Here is a 13064-nt window from a genome sequence, read left to right as displayed (position 1 = left end):
GAATACCCCTTTGGTTAGTTTAGGTCAGGTGTCCTGTCTCTGCTTCCTCCTGGCTTCCCCTCCTCCCTGGCAGAGCATGAGACTCAGAAAGTCCTTCGTCAGAGTAAACATTACTGAGCAACAACTAAAAGCATCGGTGCTATCAGCGCTGTTCCCAGGCTGAAAGTCAAAAACACAGCACTGCACCAGCTACTAAGAAGGAGAAAAATGACTGCTACTGCTGAACCCAGGACAGCACCTGAATTTTTCTTTTTGTGGACCCCTCTAAAGAAAGCAATAAGTAGCACTTTGTGAACAATTGCGTCTTCATTTATTTTTTATTCAGTGATAGACGGGTGATACAATTTGAACTTATATTAATCTGTAAAATCTTGTCAACTACATTCAAGTATCTGATGGTTATTTGGAGCCTTTTATTTATGGAGGGCTAGAAGGAAAGTAATTAGGCTATTGAGAGACCTAATTAAGGATTTTGCTCTACTCTGACAGACAGAAGAACTGATGTGACAGAAATAAGCACTGTGCTGTAGGCCTAAACGTATGTAGTGTTCCACATCTTTTTTCTTCCTAGTGTATTTTTGTTTGTTTATTGGAGTAAGAAGATTAATTAACTTCACAGTGTATTACTTTTAGCTTGACAAGTGTGTCATTTCAGGAAATAACATTTCAATATTTAATACCTTTAGTGGTGTTAGAAAAGTAAGATTTTGTTGAAATAAACTTATGATACCTGTAAGATTAATGCCTGACAACACTGAGTCTATGATGACGTTCTATATGAATGGTATGACGATTATTCAGACTAAATTCTAAAGTATATGAATTATGAATAAGGGCATACAAAGAGCTATGTAAATTGGATATTGTAGGATAGAACATGTTTGAGAATAGAGGCTTAAATCAAATAAGACCTCTGTATCTGCGATCCGTCTTACCCTTGCCAAAAGAAAGAATGAGCATAGTGGTTAATTTTCCTTTATGTTAATAATAGTATAACACTTGGATCTTTTTATCTGTTTGCAAGCATGCAGTGTTTCTTACAGCAGCTTTAATAGCCATCAAATGACTGAGAGATCTAGTTCCAGATGTGCAGTAAGCTTTGTTTAAATTGAAACATCTACAATCACATAGCTAAATACCTCACTTGGATGGTCTTTGTGGAAGTCCATTATGTCAGCTGGTGATCTTTGGGCAGCAGTAGTAGCAGAAGGCTTCTGAGTTCAGCAGATGTCCACGGTTCCGCTGTAACAAGTTATTTTTCTCCTTCTTAGTAGCTGGTGCAGTGCTGTGTTTTCGACTTTAGTCTGAGAACAGTGCTGAAAACACACCAGCGTTTTAGTTGTTGCTAAGTAATGCTTACCCCTATCAAGGACTTTTCACTGCTCTGCCAGTGAGGAGGGGCACAAGAAGCCAGAAGGAAGCAGACAGGACACCTGACCCAAAAAAGACAAAGGGGTATTCCATACCACAGCATGTCATGCCTTGGGGGAGTCAACTGGAAGACCCACATTGCTGCTCAGGTCAGGCTGGGTATTGGTTTGTGGGTGGTGAGCGGTTATATTGTGCATCACTTGTGTTTATTGTTTTCTTTTCCTTTTCCCCTTTTAGTTTTATATTCTCTCCCCTTGTTATTTCCCTTATCATTATTATTATTGGTGGTAGCAGTAGTGGGTTTGTGTTATACCTTAGTTACTGGACTGTTCTTATCTCAACCCATTGGGTTTACATTCTTTAGATTCTCCTCCCCATCCCTCCGGGACTGGGGAGGCAGAAGGGAGGGAGTGAGCAAGTGGCTGCATGTTTCTGAGGTACTAGCTGGGCTTAAACCACAACACCAGAATGTTTTCTTTCACCACTTTCAAAAAAAAAAAACAACACTTAATAAAAATTGTTTGTTATGCCTGGAAGCAGAGAATGATGTCACCTAGGACAAGTGACCAAAAAGAAATGAAAGTTAGCACAAGTAATGACAGCCTTAAGTGATAGAATGAATAAATTCTCAACTCATCAAGTTATCATGGACAATGTTTCCCATGCTTCAGTAATTAAACCAGTTAAATGCAAGTTCCAACTTCAGATGTGAAATAACGTGTGTTAGAGGAAAAATCTACTGTAGCCCTCTAGGGATACTTTGAGATTTACATTTGTAATTTTTACCCAGCATATTGCTTCTAGTAGCAAACAACATCTGCCAAGAATAATAAGAAAATTGTGATTGTGAGCATTGAAACCCACAAGCTGAAATTCCTTGATTGTATTTTAAAAACATGCCTGAACTTGCTTGATTCTGATCCTTTTCTTTACATCATCTATGTTTATTTTCTTGGGTTTATTCCCTGCAAAATAGAACCTGAGTTCTCTTACTCAGTTCGTATTACTGGTGAGAGGTGTGATATTATCTACAGATTTTCTCTTACTTTTTTAGCCTTTGACAAAAATGCTCTAATTTTACTCACTAAACTTTGAAGAAACTTGTACGCTCTTCTACACACTCTGATCAGCATGCAGATTCCTGTCACTTTGACCACAAAACAGCTCAAAAAGTAGTTCTGTCTGCTGAACACACACACACACAAAGAATAAAAGGAACTTTTCATTTCATTACTATTTTTTCATTAACTGCTTTGATCTCCATAATGTTCTTCATTGAATCCCATTCCCAGTTTGCTAAATAGAATGCCCTTCTGTATACGTTCTTTCAAGCTAATAATTTGTTCTTTTGAATATTTTCCTTGAATACATTATTCTTTCATCATGTAGTCTCTGCTTCCAGTGCCCCATTGATCTTATCTGTGTGTGCCCCTGTTTCTTCCTATATCTACACCAAAGTGGTGCCATGTGCCTCATCTTCACATTTTCTTTTAATAGTTTATAAGTAGTCTTCATTTTTCTTCACCTTCACCCACCAGTTCTTTTATCTCTATTATCCAGATGTGCATCTGTTGCTACCTCACATTTAATTCTCTAATTGCATAGTTTCATCCTGGTTAGGGTGTAAACACCTCAGGTCAATGACTTACCAGTGCTGTATCAGGTGCATTTTTAAGCGCCATGGTAGCAGTGAAGAAGCAGTTTTATAATGATGAATGAGGATATCAATTTCTATGTTCTTTGACATTACAGCAACTGCCAATATATGGAAAGAATATTTCCATGACTGTCACCAAATAGACCTATAAACCATAGTATGGTGGTAGCTGAGAAAATGTAAAAACATAGTAGCTTTGGAATGGAGCCATTCATAAATGCATACAAATGATCTATTCCTGCTTAGGAAAAAAAAAAAAAAAAGCCATTTCAGAGTGCTCTCAGCTAGATTAATATATCTCAAAAGTATAAAAATGTGACAAATTGAGAGTTTTTGATTCTCAGTCTGTAGTGTCCAAGACACTTTTAAGGGCAAAGATTTCAGTGACATTTCACAAAAGTTCTAACCTTCGTATCTGAAAGCAGAACTGATAATGGTTCTCTACTGAAATATTAGACCAAATTTGTTCTTAGTGTTTCTATCATATGGGAAGAATATGGGTCTTTTAAAGTCAATGATATTACATGCTCACTTGTGATGATAAGAGTTTCATGCAAGTGGAGTCACATTGATTTATTGAAGGATCTGAATTCTCTCTACGACTGCCTACACTGAAGGCAAAGTTCATGGTATTTTAATGATTACAGGTTTGTTTCTGTTTTCTATTCAGCATTAGGAGGAAAATGGATGTATAGCAAGGTGTGAATAAGGTGGAGAGTCTGATGTTACCGTCATAATTCATGTAGATTGCATCAGGGGAGACTCAAACAAATTTTCTCCTTATGTATAGGAGTTATGTTGCTCTGCTGCATCAGGAGGGCTGTCCCAGAATGTGTAGAACTTTCACACCACAGTCAGGACTGGAATTATTGGAGGTAGCTATCTTTGTGAAAAGCTCTTGAGCAAATGAGTCTTCTGCAGACTGTAGAGATGTATTTCAAAGGATGAAGATGTGTAACTTGGAGGTATTTATGTCTTAACAGGACAAAACTTTAAGAAACCTGATCTGCTTTGAAGAGGGGGTTGTCCTAAATAACCTTTTGTGTTTCTTCAAGCCTAAACTATTCTATGTCTCAACTACATTAGTTTGAAAAGCAATAGTCTTTCTGTCATTGTATGTATTCAGTTCAGGAGCTTCCACCTAAACTTGTCTACCAGCTGGTAATTCATATTTACATTTTCATTTGAGGAAAATTCTTCAATTTAAAAAAAATGTAAAAAAAAATCCATGAAATACACACTTTGTATGCAATCATACAACTACACTGTGGGAGACAGTCTGTAGTGTGTACTGAAAAGGTCTGAAAGGGAAGATGATATATACTCCTTGAACTGTCAGTTCACAGGGACATACTGATGGAGTAGTTTGGAAGCAGAAACTGGTATCTCATGATCAGAAACAAGAGCCAGAGATTAATGATGAAAACCAGAAAACAGCATAAAGCCTTTCACTGTCACAGCACTAGAAACAAATGTTGTTTATTACTAGGAACAGGCAGAAAAGATACTGGTGTTAGCTGACATGAACTATCCAGCTTTTTATTTGGTTTGACTTTTAGGTATTATGTTTGAGGGGATGTAGAAAGTGCCCCAGATGGGGGACCCATAGCAGTTATCTCAGCTGAGACTTCTGTTTAGTAATGATGGTAGTAAATTTAGTAGTGTCTAGAAACAGAATTGATGTGAAATAGCAACTCAGTTATGTTTTAATTTGTCATATTCTAGCACAGATTAAATTACATTACTTTGGAGACTGTCTTCCAATTTTGTTCTTTCAGAAGGAATTTTAAACATATGCATATTCATTAATTCCGCTGTATGAAACTGCCTCTGGAAAACAGAAAAGTAGTGATGTTTCAGCAAATGAAGCTGTCCTAAATCACTTTTTATACCTGTTGAAATGCTGCTAGCAAAGTGGAACATAGTTGGCTGTGGTAGATATTTTCTAGCTAATTCATAATGCAACAAATCTATGGTGTCATAATTTTTCTTCGTATAGTTTGCGTGACAGTAGCAGTAGAAGTGACCTCATACTATACCTACACATTTGTTGGCTCACACTGTTGACTCAGTTGATAGTCATGTCATCTTGGTGTAGTTCTTCAGTCAAAAGACATGGAGTTGACAACATAGGGAGAAAAACATAATGATAACTTACAGTATGAGAAAATTTTGTGAAGTTTTTAGTGTTTTCTGCCCCTACCCCCTCTTTAAGGAAGGAAAAAAAAAAGAACAAAAAACCCCAAAAAACAACAAGAAACCAAAGCCCCAAAAGTTTAAGAATGCTTTCATGGTAAGCAGACTGCTATGATGAGACAAAGTCAAGCACATCAAAAATTACAGAATATGAAGACTACCCTCCCCATAGTTATGCAGACAGCAAATTGTCCTGCTTGACTATGTGTTGGTTGTGTGCGTAGGCTGCTATAGCACTTATTCAACATGTATGTAGCTGTAGGGCTAGAGGAGGCACTTGTACAGAGAGACTGCTGAAATCTCTTGTGCTCCTGATCACAGAATGCTGTTTGCAGTGGGCTTTGCTCCAATGGCCAGAAAGCAGCCCTACTGTAAGTGGGACATTTCATGTGTAAATGGGTGTGAAGTTTTCTCATTGCTGCAGGGTTATTCAGGTCTGTTTGCTCTCAAGATGAAATTACAATGAGAAAATAAATGGTTGCCACATTGAGCTTTTGAAGCCAATGCAAAATATTTCCATTAGTTCATTAATATCTGCAGTGAGAAAATATTAGTTTGATGCTCTTTGACCTTCAGTTTAAATAACCTTCTGGATGGAAACTGAAGATATTGATCAAAATATATAATTCAGTGCATTCTGGAGCCAGCATACCGTAAATTTTCCTCTTTAATTACTGCATATTAGCCTCACCTGAAGTTTGAAAAGGCAATTTGTAGGAAATTCCACAGGATAATTGAAAGGAGCCAGTTTCTGCACAGTATTTCTGCAGAAGGACTGGGGTTTTGAACTCATCTTTCAATCTTGGGTCCATGGTGAGTCACTATGAAGCAACAGGAGTGGGATTCAACAACTACTTGTCCATCTTTGAAAAGGCATTATCCTCTTCAGTTTGCTAAGGTAGTAGACGAGAGCATGTGCTGAGATAGATGATTTACATTAGGCTGTGATTTTTATTTATGGACAAGATTCCAAAAGACTTTCTAAGTGGTTTTTTTTAGCCCCTAATTTTTAGTGCCCTTTTCACCTTAAAATATAGTATTAGCTTCAACAGGGTTGTCATTGATCTTAGCAGAAAGTGGTTTCAGTTATCTGCTATTTTTTCTGTTAATCTAGTGTGATTTCCACTGTATTTGTGTTCAGTTGCATCTGTGTTGGTGTCTTTTTAAACAGTCTATTAAAATATTAAAAGTAATCGCTTTTTTCTAATCGGAGAACATAGGAATTCAAGCATTCAGCATATATTTTTCTTTTTCTGTATTGATTCTGAAGGCTTTTCTTGTGTATTTGCTAGACAGCTAGTCTTACAAAACATTAAAATGTTATGACTAATAATATCATTTTAGAGATTTGGAGAAAGACCTGTCAGTAAAAAGAGTTCTGGAGTATGAAATTCATTTTTCAACTGTGGTGCCATTCATTGAAAATTAGTATTGTAGGAGCCAAATTAATTGAATAACCTAGTTCATAGTAACCCTATTTCTAATATTACGTGGCGTGGTATCATCAAAGAGCTGTCTCTGCACTGACGAAATTAACCAAAGGTCAAATTTTCCCACCTGGTATTTGAATTTCTTTTACTAACTCCTTCTCTTTGATACGTATGTTCATATGGTTTAATATGATATAGTGATGTGACCAAAGACCTAATGTATCCATAAAGCTAAGTTAGTCTACAAATAATTCCTTCTATTTAAAATATAACTGTAAGAAACAAAAAATGCAAAACGTCCTGAAATATTTTTAAAATTTCATGTTAATGCTCTCCTGTTGTTTGTGAAATCATGTAGTGTTCTTTAAAGCCCCAGCTGTATCATTTTAATTGCCTGGAAAGAAAGAGAGATGCTTTTCTAGTACATTAATGGATATCAAGTGTCTTTTCCATCTTTTTTTCTTTTCATATATCAGGGAACTGTGGGTTATTTGTAATGATTTGTTTTTCAGAAAGATTGCACATTATTTCTTTCTAATGTTCTGTGGATATTATAGTATACTTATATAAAATTGAAAACACTAAGGATAATGCATTAGCCAAAGGAAAATAAGGTACTAAATTAAATGAGGACTTGGTAATGAACTGGAAAATTAAGAATTTACACTATAAATCATTCCTTTTGCTATAACCCTGAATATGTGCACCTTCTGGAAATCACAAAGACCGAGACAAGAGACAAAAAAGAATTTAAAATATCCCTGTGTCACAGCTAATCAAAACAGTATTTTTTTAATTCTACAGTATTTTACTGAACACCTCCACAGTGATATCATGGTTTTAATTTCAAGTTTAGATTATATTTGGTAGATTTAAGCTTGACCATCTGTTCTGTATTTAATCATATCTATAGGTAGTTATTTTCTTCACCATAATGTTCATTAACAATTTAAAATGTTACAGCTGCCTTCAAAGGAAGGGACACGCAGTTTATTGTAGTTTTCTCACGGGCTGCGTATTTTCTCCTTTGGAGACTTTGAATTATCTTGTTGACCTCCAAATCTTGCTGGTGTTTTTGAAACTTCAGAGAAGGTGGAAAGATAGAATCTTGCCTTTTGTGAAACCTTATGTATTTCCTAATGCTGAGAGATAGAATTTAGGTTGTAATTACATAGCTGTCTTTTCTGCAGTGGAGTGTTGAAAGTGTATTAAACGAGCAGTGCTGTGTGCATTAACTACTGTTCCACAGTTCAAAGCTGCAGCATTTAGAGTTAATTCATTACTCTCAATTTTTCTTCCCTAATGATTTAACCTTTCAGAGGTAGCATCTTTTCATGGCTTTTACACTTTAAAAGAAAGTTTGCTAAAGCAGAATTGGATTTTCAACATAATCAATAAAACTAAATCTAAACTACTCATGGATCACATCATTTGCTCCTCTTTCCTCACGTTTTACCACCCTTTAAAAGTGCCGTGGGTAGACTAAAACATCCAACAAGCAAAAGTGAGTGTAAGCATCTCGTATATAAGTACGTGATTAAATTTCACAATATTGCTGAGATCTAGAAAGGTAATTGTCTGCAGATGTTTGGTTTAGAAAAGAACCTTCTTTTGGTGTGCGAAAGTGTTGTTTAGAAAACTAAGGTCACATTATGTTCCTGGTGTTAAAACACATAAAATTGAGAGTCTTTAATTCAGTTTTGGTTTTACTAACTGAAGTAGGGACTGAGACATGAATCTTCCTTCATTTGACATTTCAGTGTGCCAAGTGAGCTGTCTGCTACTCTCATGTATGGCCACTTCACTATTCTGGGAAAATATTTCTATTCTATCTAAATATTGAAATATTTGCTGTCAGAAGAAGAGTGTTATCTTCCCAAACTGACTGCCTGTTAAAGTGGAAAGCCTTGCTTTGGAGAAAAGGATATTTAACCTTCTATATCTTGGGCCGTTATATCCAAAGCAAAAATAAGTATTTAATCCTTTTGATTTATAATTCTGCATAATTCAGGATAAAATGCAGCTCATCCTGCCATTATGGAGTTAAGAATATTATTGTCTTTGGAAAGTAGTACCTGAAGGCAGGAAGTAAGATACTGTTTTTAGGGAAAGTTCTTTTATTGTTTGTTTTTAATGACAGCCTTTGCCTTAAATTCAGAAAGCAAATACTAATACATGCACATAAACCCTTCACTGTGGCATATCAGGAAATGAGGACATAATGTTTACAAATAACATTTGTAAAGAGGCCTCTTGCAATTGGGCACACTGTGTGTAGTCTGTTAGATTTTTGTCTACATAGACAAAAATTGGGCTCAGCTTTTCTTCTCCGCAGTCCTTTCCCTTTTCTTGGCTTAGAACTGTGAAGTCAAGCCTTGCATACTGCCTTTTACAACATGGCTATATGATGCTTGCATGAGCAGAGTAGCATACATGCCACATATGGTGTATCATATAGCATAAACTGATTTGATGCTGTGACACGTAGCTTCACAAAATGGTGTACTTCTATAGGACATTTCAACTTTAGGGGTGTGAAAGCTAACATTTGACCTCATCAGCAACTTTGAAATAAGCATAATTTTTTTCTTTGTTTTCTCACAAAAGATGTTTGGCTGTGGATTCACACTGAACTGATCAAGCTAAAAGATTTTTTCTTTTTCTTGGTTTTGTTTTTGGTTTTGTTGAGAGGTTTTGGGGGTATTTTTGGTGTGTCATTCCCCACCCCCCCCCACCCCCCCACCCCCCCGCCGTGAAATCAGTGTTTATTTCAATTCAGTGCAGTAAGACTCTAGCAGCTGTGTCAACGTTACGGCAGGTGGTGATACAGGAATTCAGATGCCTTCTTTAAGCATGGGGCAGCAGGGTCCTTAAGCTATCACCAAAGAAACTGTGTAAAACAGCTTCTGACGTGTTGCAGGGTTATTTTTTTGCTTAAAATCACATTGAAATTGGTCACAGATAACAGTAAGAGGGGATAGCTGTCCTAAGTGTTTGCATTAGTGACAAGACTGATCTGCAGCAGGAAGGAATATTGCATATGTTGTGAAGGAACATCTTATCTAGAATTTCCATTTTCTCCTGTGTTTCCATCAGTCTGTGAAATAAGATTTTTTTACTTGCTAAATGCCAAGCTTCTTTTGAGAAAATCAGCAGGGGTGTAGTTGCAACTCACCCAGTAATTGCCCCGATTACTTCTGAAAGGTAAAGAGTTCAGTGAAAGTTAGGGAGGCAGGAAGGCAAAGAAAGAGAAAAAAGTTGGTATGTATTTCTAATGCATAGGCTTGTGAAGGAAGACTTGGCAAGGCTGTAGAAGAGAAAGTGAATTAATAGTATTTACTTACCATTGTATTTAATTTCTGCTCTATTGCTTTTAGTTTTCACATAAGCAAAGGACGACTCTTCCTTATTTAGGAAAGAAAAAATAAAACGTTTATTACAGCACTGAAAGATGACTCTGGGGCAGTCTAATAAAGATTGAAGCTGGTTTCCTGCTATGCACACCACATACACCCACGCCCTCAAATAAGACTTAAAGCAAAGCCTAAAGAGACAGAATTTTTCTGGGGTGGATTAGGGGCTGACACTTTTAGTAAAATCAGGAGAAACACATTCTAAAATATTTTCAAATGACCACTCCACACCACCAAACCCTATTTTGCAGTTGAATAAAGAGGATAGGATTAGAAGTCCAAACTGGAAGAAGGCTGGCCACAGGCAAGCAACCAGCTGGCTATCTGCAGCTTTGCAGAAGATTTAGTGGAAGACTAGCTTATGAACAGGAGCTGACAATGTTGTACTAATAACTGCCATGGGAAGAGCAAAAATCCATTGGCTTGCCATGGATGAACTGGAAGAGCACATATAAGATATAGTTTTTCACACTGCTCATTAGTGTCCAGGGAAGTTGAGAGAAGAGCACAGGGCAAATTTAGAGAAATATGGCCTGGGAAAAAGGAAGAGCTGAATAATTGGGAAACAAAGGCTTGAGATACAACTCTTTTGTGTCTATGGTGGGTAGGTTGAGAGGAGGAATACTTTTACATTGTAGCATTAGAAGAAACTGTCAAAGATTAAGCACTAGGCTAGGTAGCATATGGAATTTATTAAATCCTCACTGATGGAGGTCTTTATTAAAAGGTCTGAACAGGAATTCATAAAATATGGTCTATGTAGCCCTGATGCTGTGTGACCACATGCTGACAAGTATGGGTCTAAGCTGCTGGGTGGCTTTCTCCATATCATAGAAGTGACCTTAAAGATCATATAGTTCTAACAGCCCTGCCACAGGCAAGGACACTTTCCACTAGACCAGAGTGCTCAAAGCCCTGTCCAACCTGGCCTTGAACACTACCAAGGATGGGGCAGCCACAGCTTTTCTGGGCAACCTGTTCCAGTGCCTTACCACTCTCACAGTAAAGAACTTCTTCCTAACATCTAATCTAAATCTACCCTCTTTCAGCTTAAAGCCATTCCCTCTTGTCCTATCCTTACATGTCCTTGTAAGAAGTCCCTCTCCAGCTTTCTTGTAGGCCCCCTTTAGGTACTAGAAGGCTGCCCTAAAAGGTCTACCCCAGAGCCTTTTTTCTCGCTTCTTCAGGGTGAACAAGCCCAACTCTCTCAGCCTGTTTTCATAGGAAACATATTCCAGCCCTCTGATCATCTTCACAGCTTCCTCTGGACTCACTGCAACAGGTTCACATCCTTATTTTGGGGCCTCAGAGCTGAATGCAGTACTCCAGCTGGGGTCTCATGAGAGCAGAGCAGAGGGGGAGAACCACCTCCCTCAGCCTGCTTCTCATGCTTCTTTTGATACAGTCCAGCATGCAATTGGCTTTCTGGGTTACAAGGACATATAAGAAGGAGTAGGTGCTCATCTGCACTGTGTGCTTTTGCAAGGAGGGTGGGCGACCAGCAGTGCATAACTGCCTGCGAGAACATCTAGAAAACAGGCAAACTGCAAACTAAGATAGCTGGACTGGAGAGATATCTATCTCAAACAACATAATTACTGTTGCTGATCTTGCCCTGGGGCAAAGGGATGAGTTACATCAGCTCTTGAGGGGCCTTTTAATCCTCTTTTAACCAGGGTTCTGTGGTTAAATTTTTATTTTGCTCTAAATGCTGAAAATTTATAAACATATTGTGTTAAATTACTTACTGAACGATAACTCTATTGCAGTTGTATTTCCTCCCCAGATGTTACTGCAGTAACTTTCTAATCAATAACAAAACCAGAAAGAGAAATGTACAGAAATAAATGGCTAGAACCCAGTGAAAGACCAGAATATGAGGCTCTTGCTGATAGTTTTTGTTTGTTTAGAAACACTTCCATCTCTGGCTATATGGGCTTGTGGCATGTCTGCATGAAGATTATCACTTGTGCTTTATTCTTTTGCTAACCTATCATAGTGGGAGATAACAGTATAGATAGCTTTTGCGTGGGAGAAGTCTCACTCTTAGGATTGAATGTAATTATTTATCTATATTTCAGTCAGATAATGCTCTAGGAGTTCATACTTGTTTGCCAAAACAGTAATTTGAGTTGTCACCTTTCTTCTAACCTATTAGTTATTCTTTCTAATTTTCCATTGTGTGACTTCTAAGCAGAAAGAACTCTGTTGGTACAAATATTCCTTAGCTTTGGATGTCTCACGCTGGAAAATATCAAAGACCCTCTAAGATCAGAAAATAACCACGAAGTTCAGACTTCTTTTCTTCTTGCTGGAAGAAAGTATCAATACGAGGCCACATTTCAGAGGATATTTCAAAGTCAGCATGTCCACCACCCTCAAACAATACACCAAATATTAACAACTGAGTATTAGAGGGGGAAAAAGGAAAATAATAATACCCAAGACCACAATTTCCTAATCAGATGTATATGAAATGCTACATTTGAGCTCATAATCAAATGTTTCTTCCGTCAGAATTGGATAATACCAGTATATCTGTAATTTGGCCTCATCCTTTACAGGTCAGCTGTAAGATTTATTCAACTTGCCACTGTGTTATCATGTTGAACATGTTCTACTCACAAAATATTGTCAAGCTTTGGCTTTGAGAAGCCCCTCTGGAATTTAGGCAAAAGCAACTTTCAGTTGTTTGTGGCTCATTTCACTGGGATGGCAGAATTCATCCTGCTGACCCAGAATAACTATAGAAAGATGCTCTAAGAAATGAAGCATTTGAGACTTGTGCTGGTACAATTCTATGTGCTGATACTATTTTGCATTCACTTGACATTATTAAAAGCATGTATTTTTTCTAGTCCAATTCTTTTTAAAACCTTTTTTAAAACAAGTGTCATAATAATAATTTATAAAATTTAGAGAAGTTATATGCACCTGTAAACGTAGTCTACATAGGATTATGTATTTGTTCCTGAGGTCTCTGATTTTGTCTTTCTT

The sequence above is a fragment of the Lathamus discolor genome, chromosome 3 (genome assembly GCF_037157495.1).
Source record: "Lathamus discolor isolate bLatDis1 chromosome 3, bLatDis1.hap1, whole genome shotgun sequence".
Taxonomy (NCBI): domain Eukaryota; kingdom Metazoa; phylum Chordata; class Aves; order Psittaciformes; family Psittacidae; genus Lathamus; species Lathamus discolor.
Note: the sequence above shows the minus strand (reverse complement) of the source record.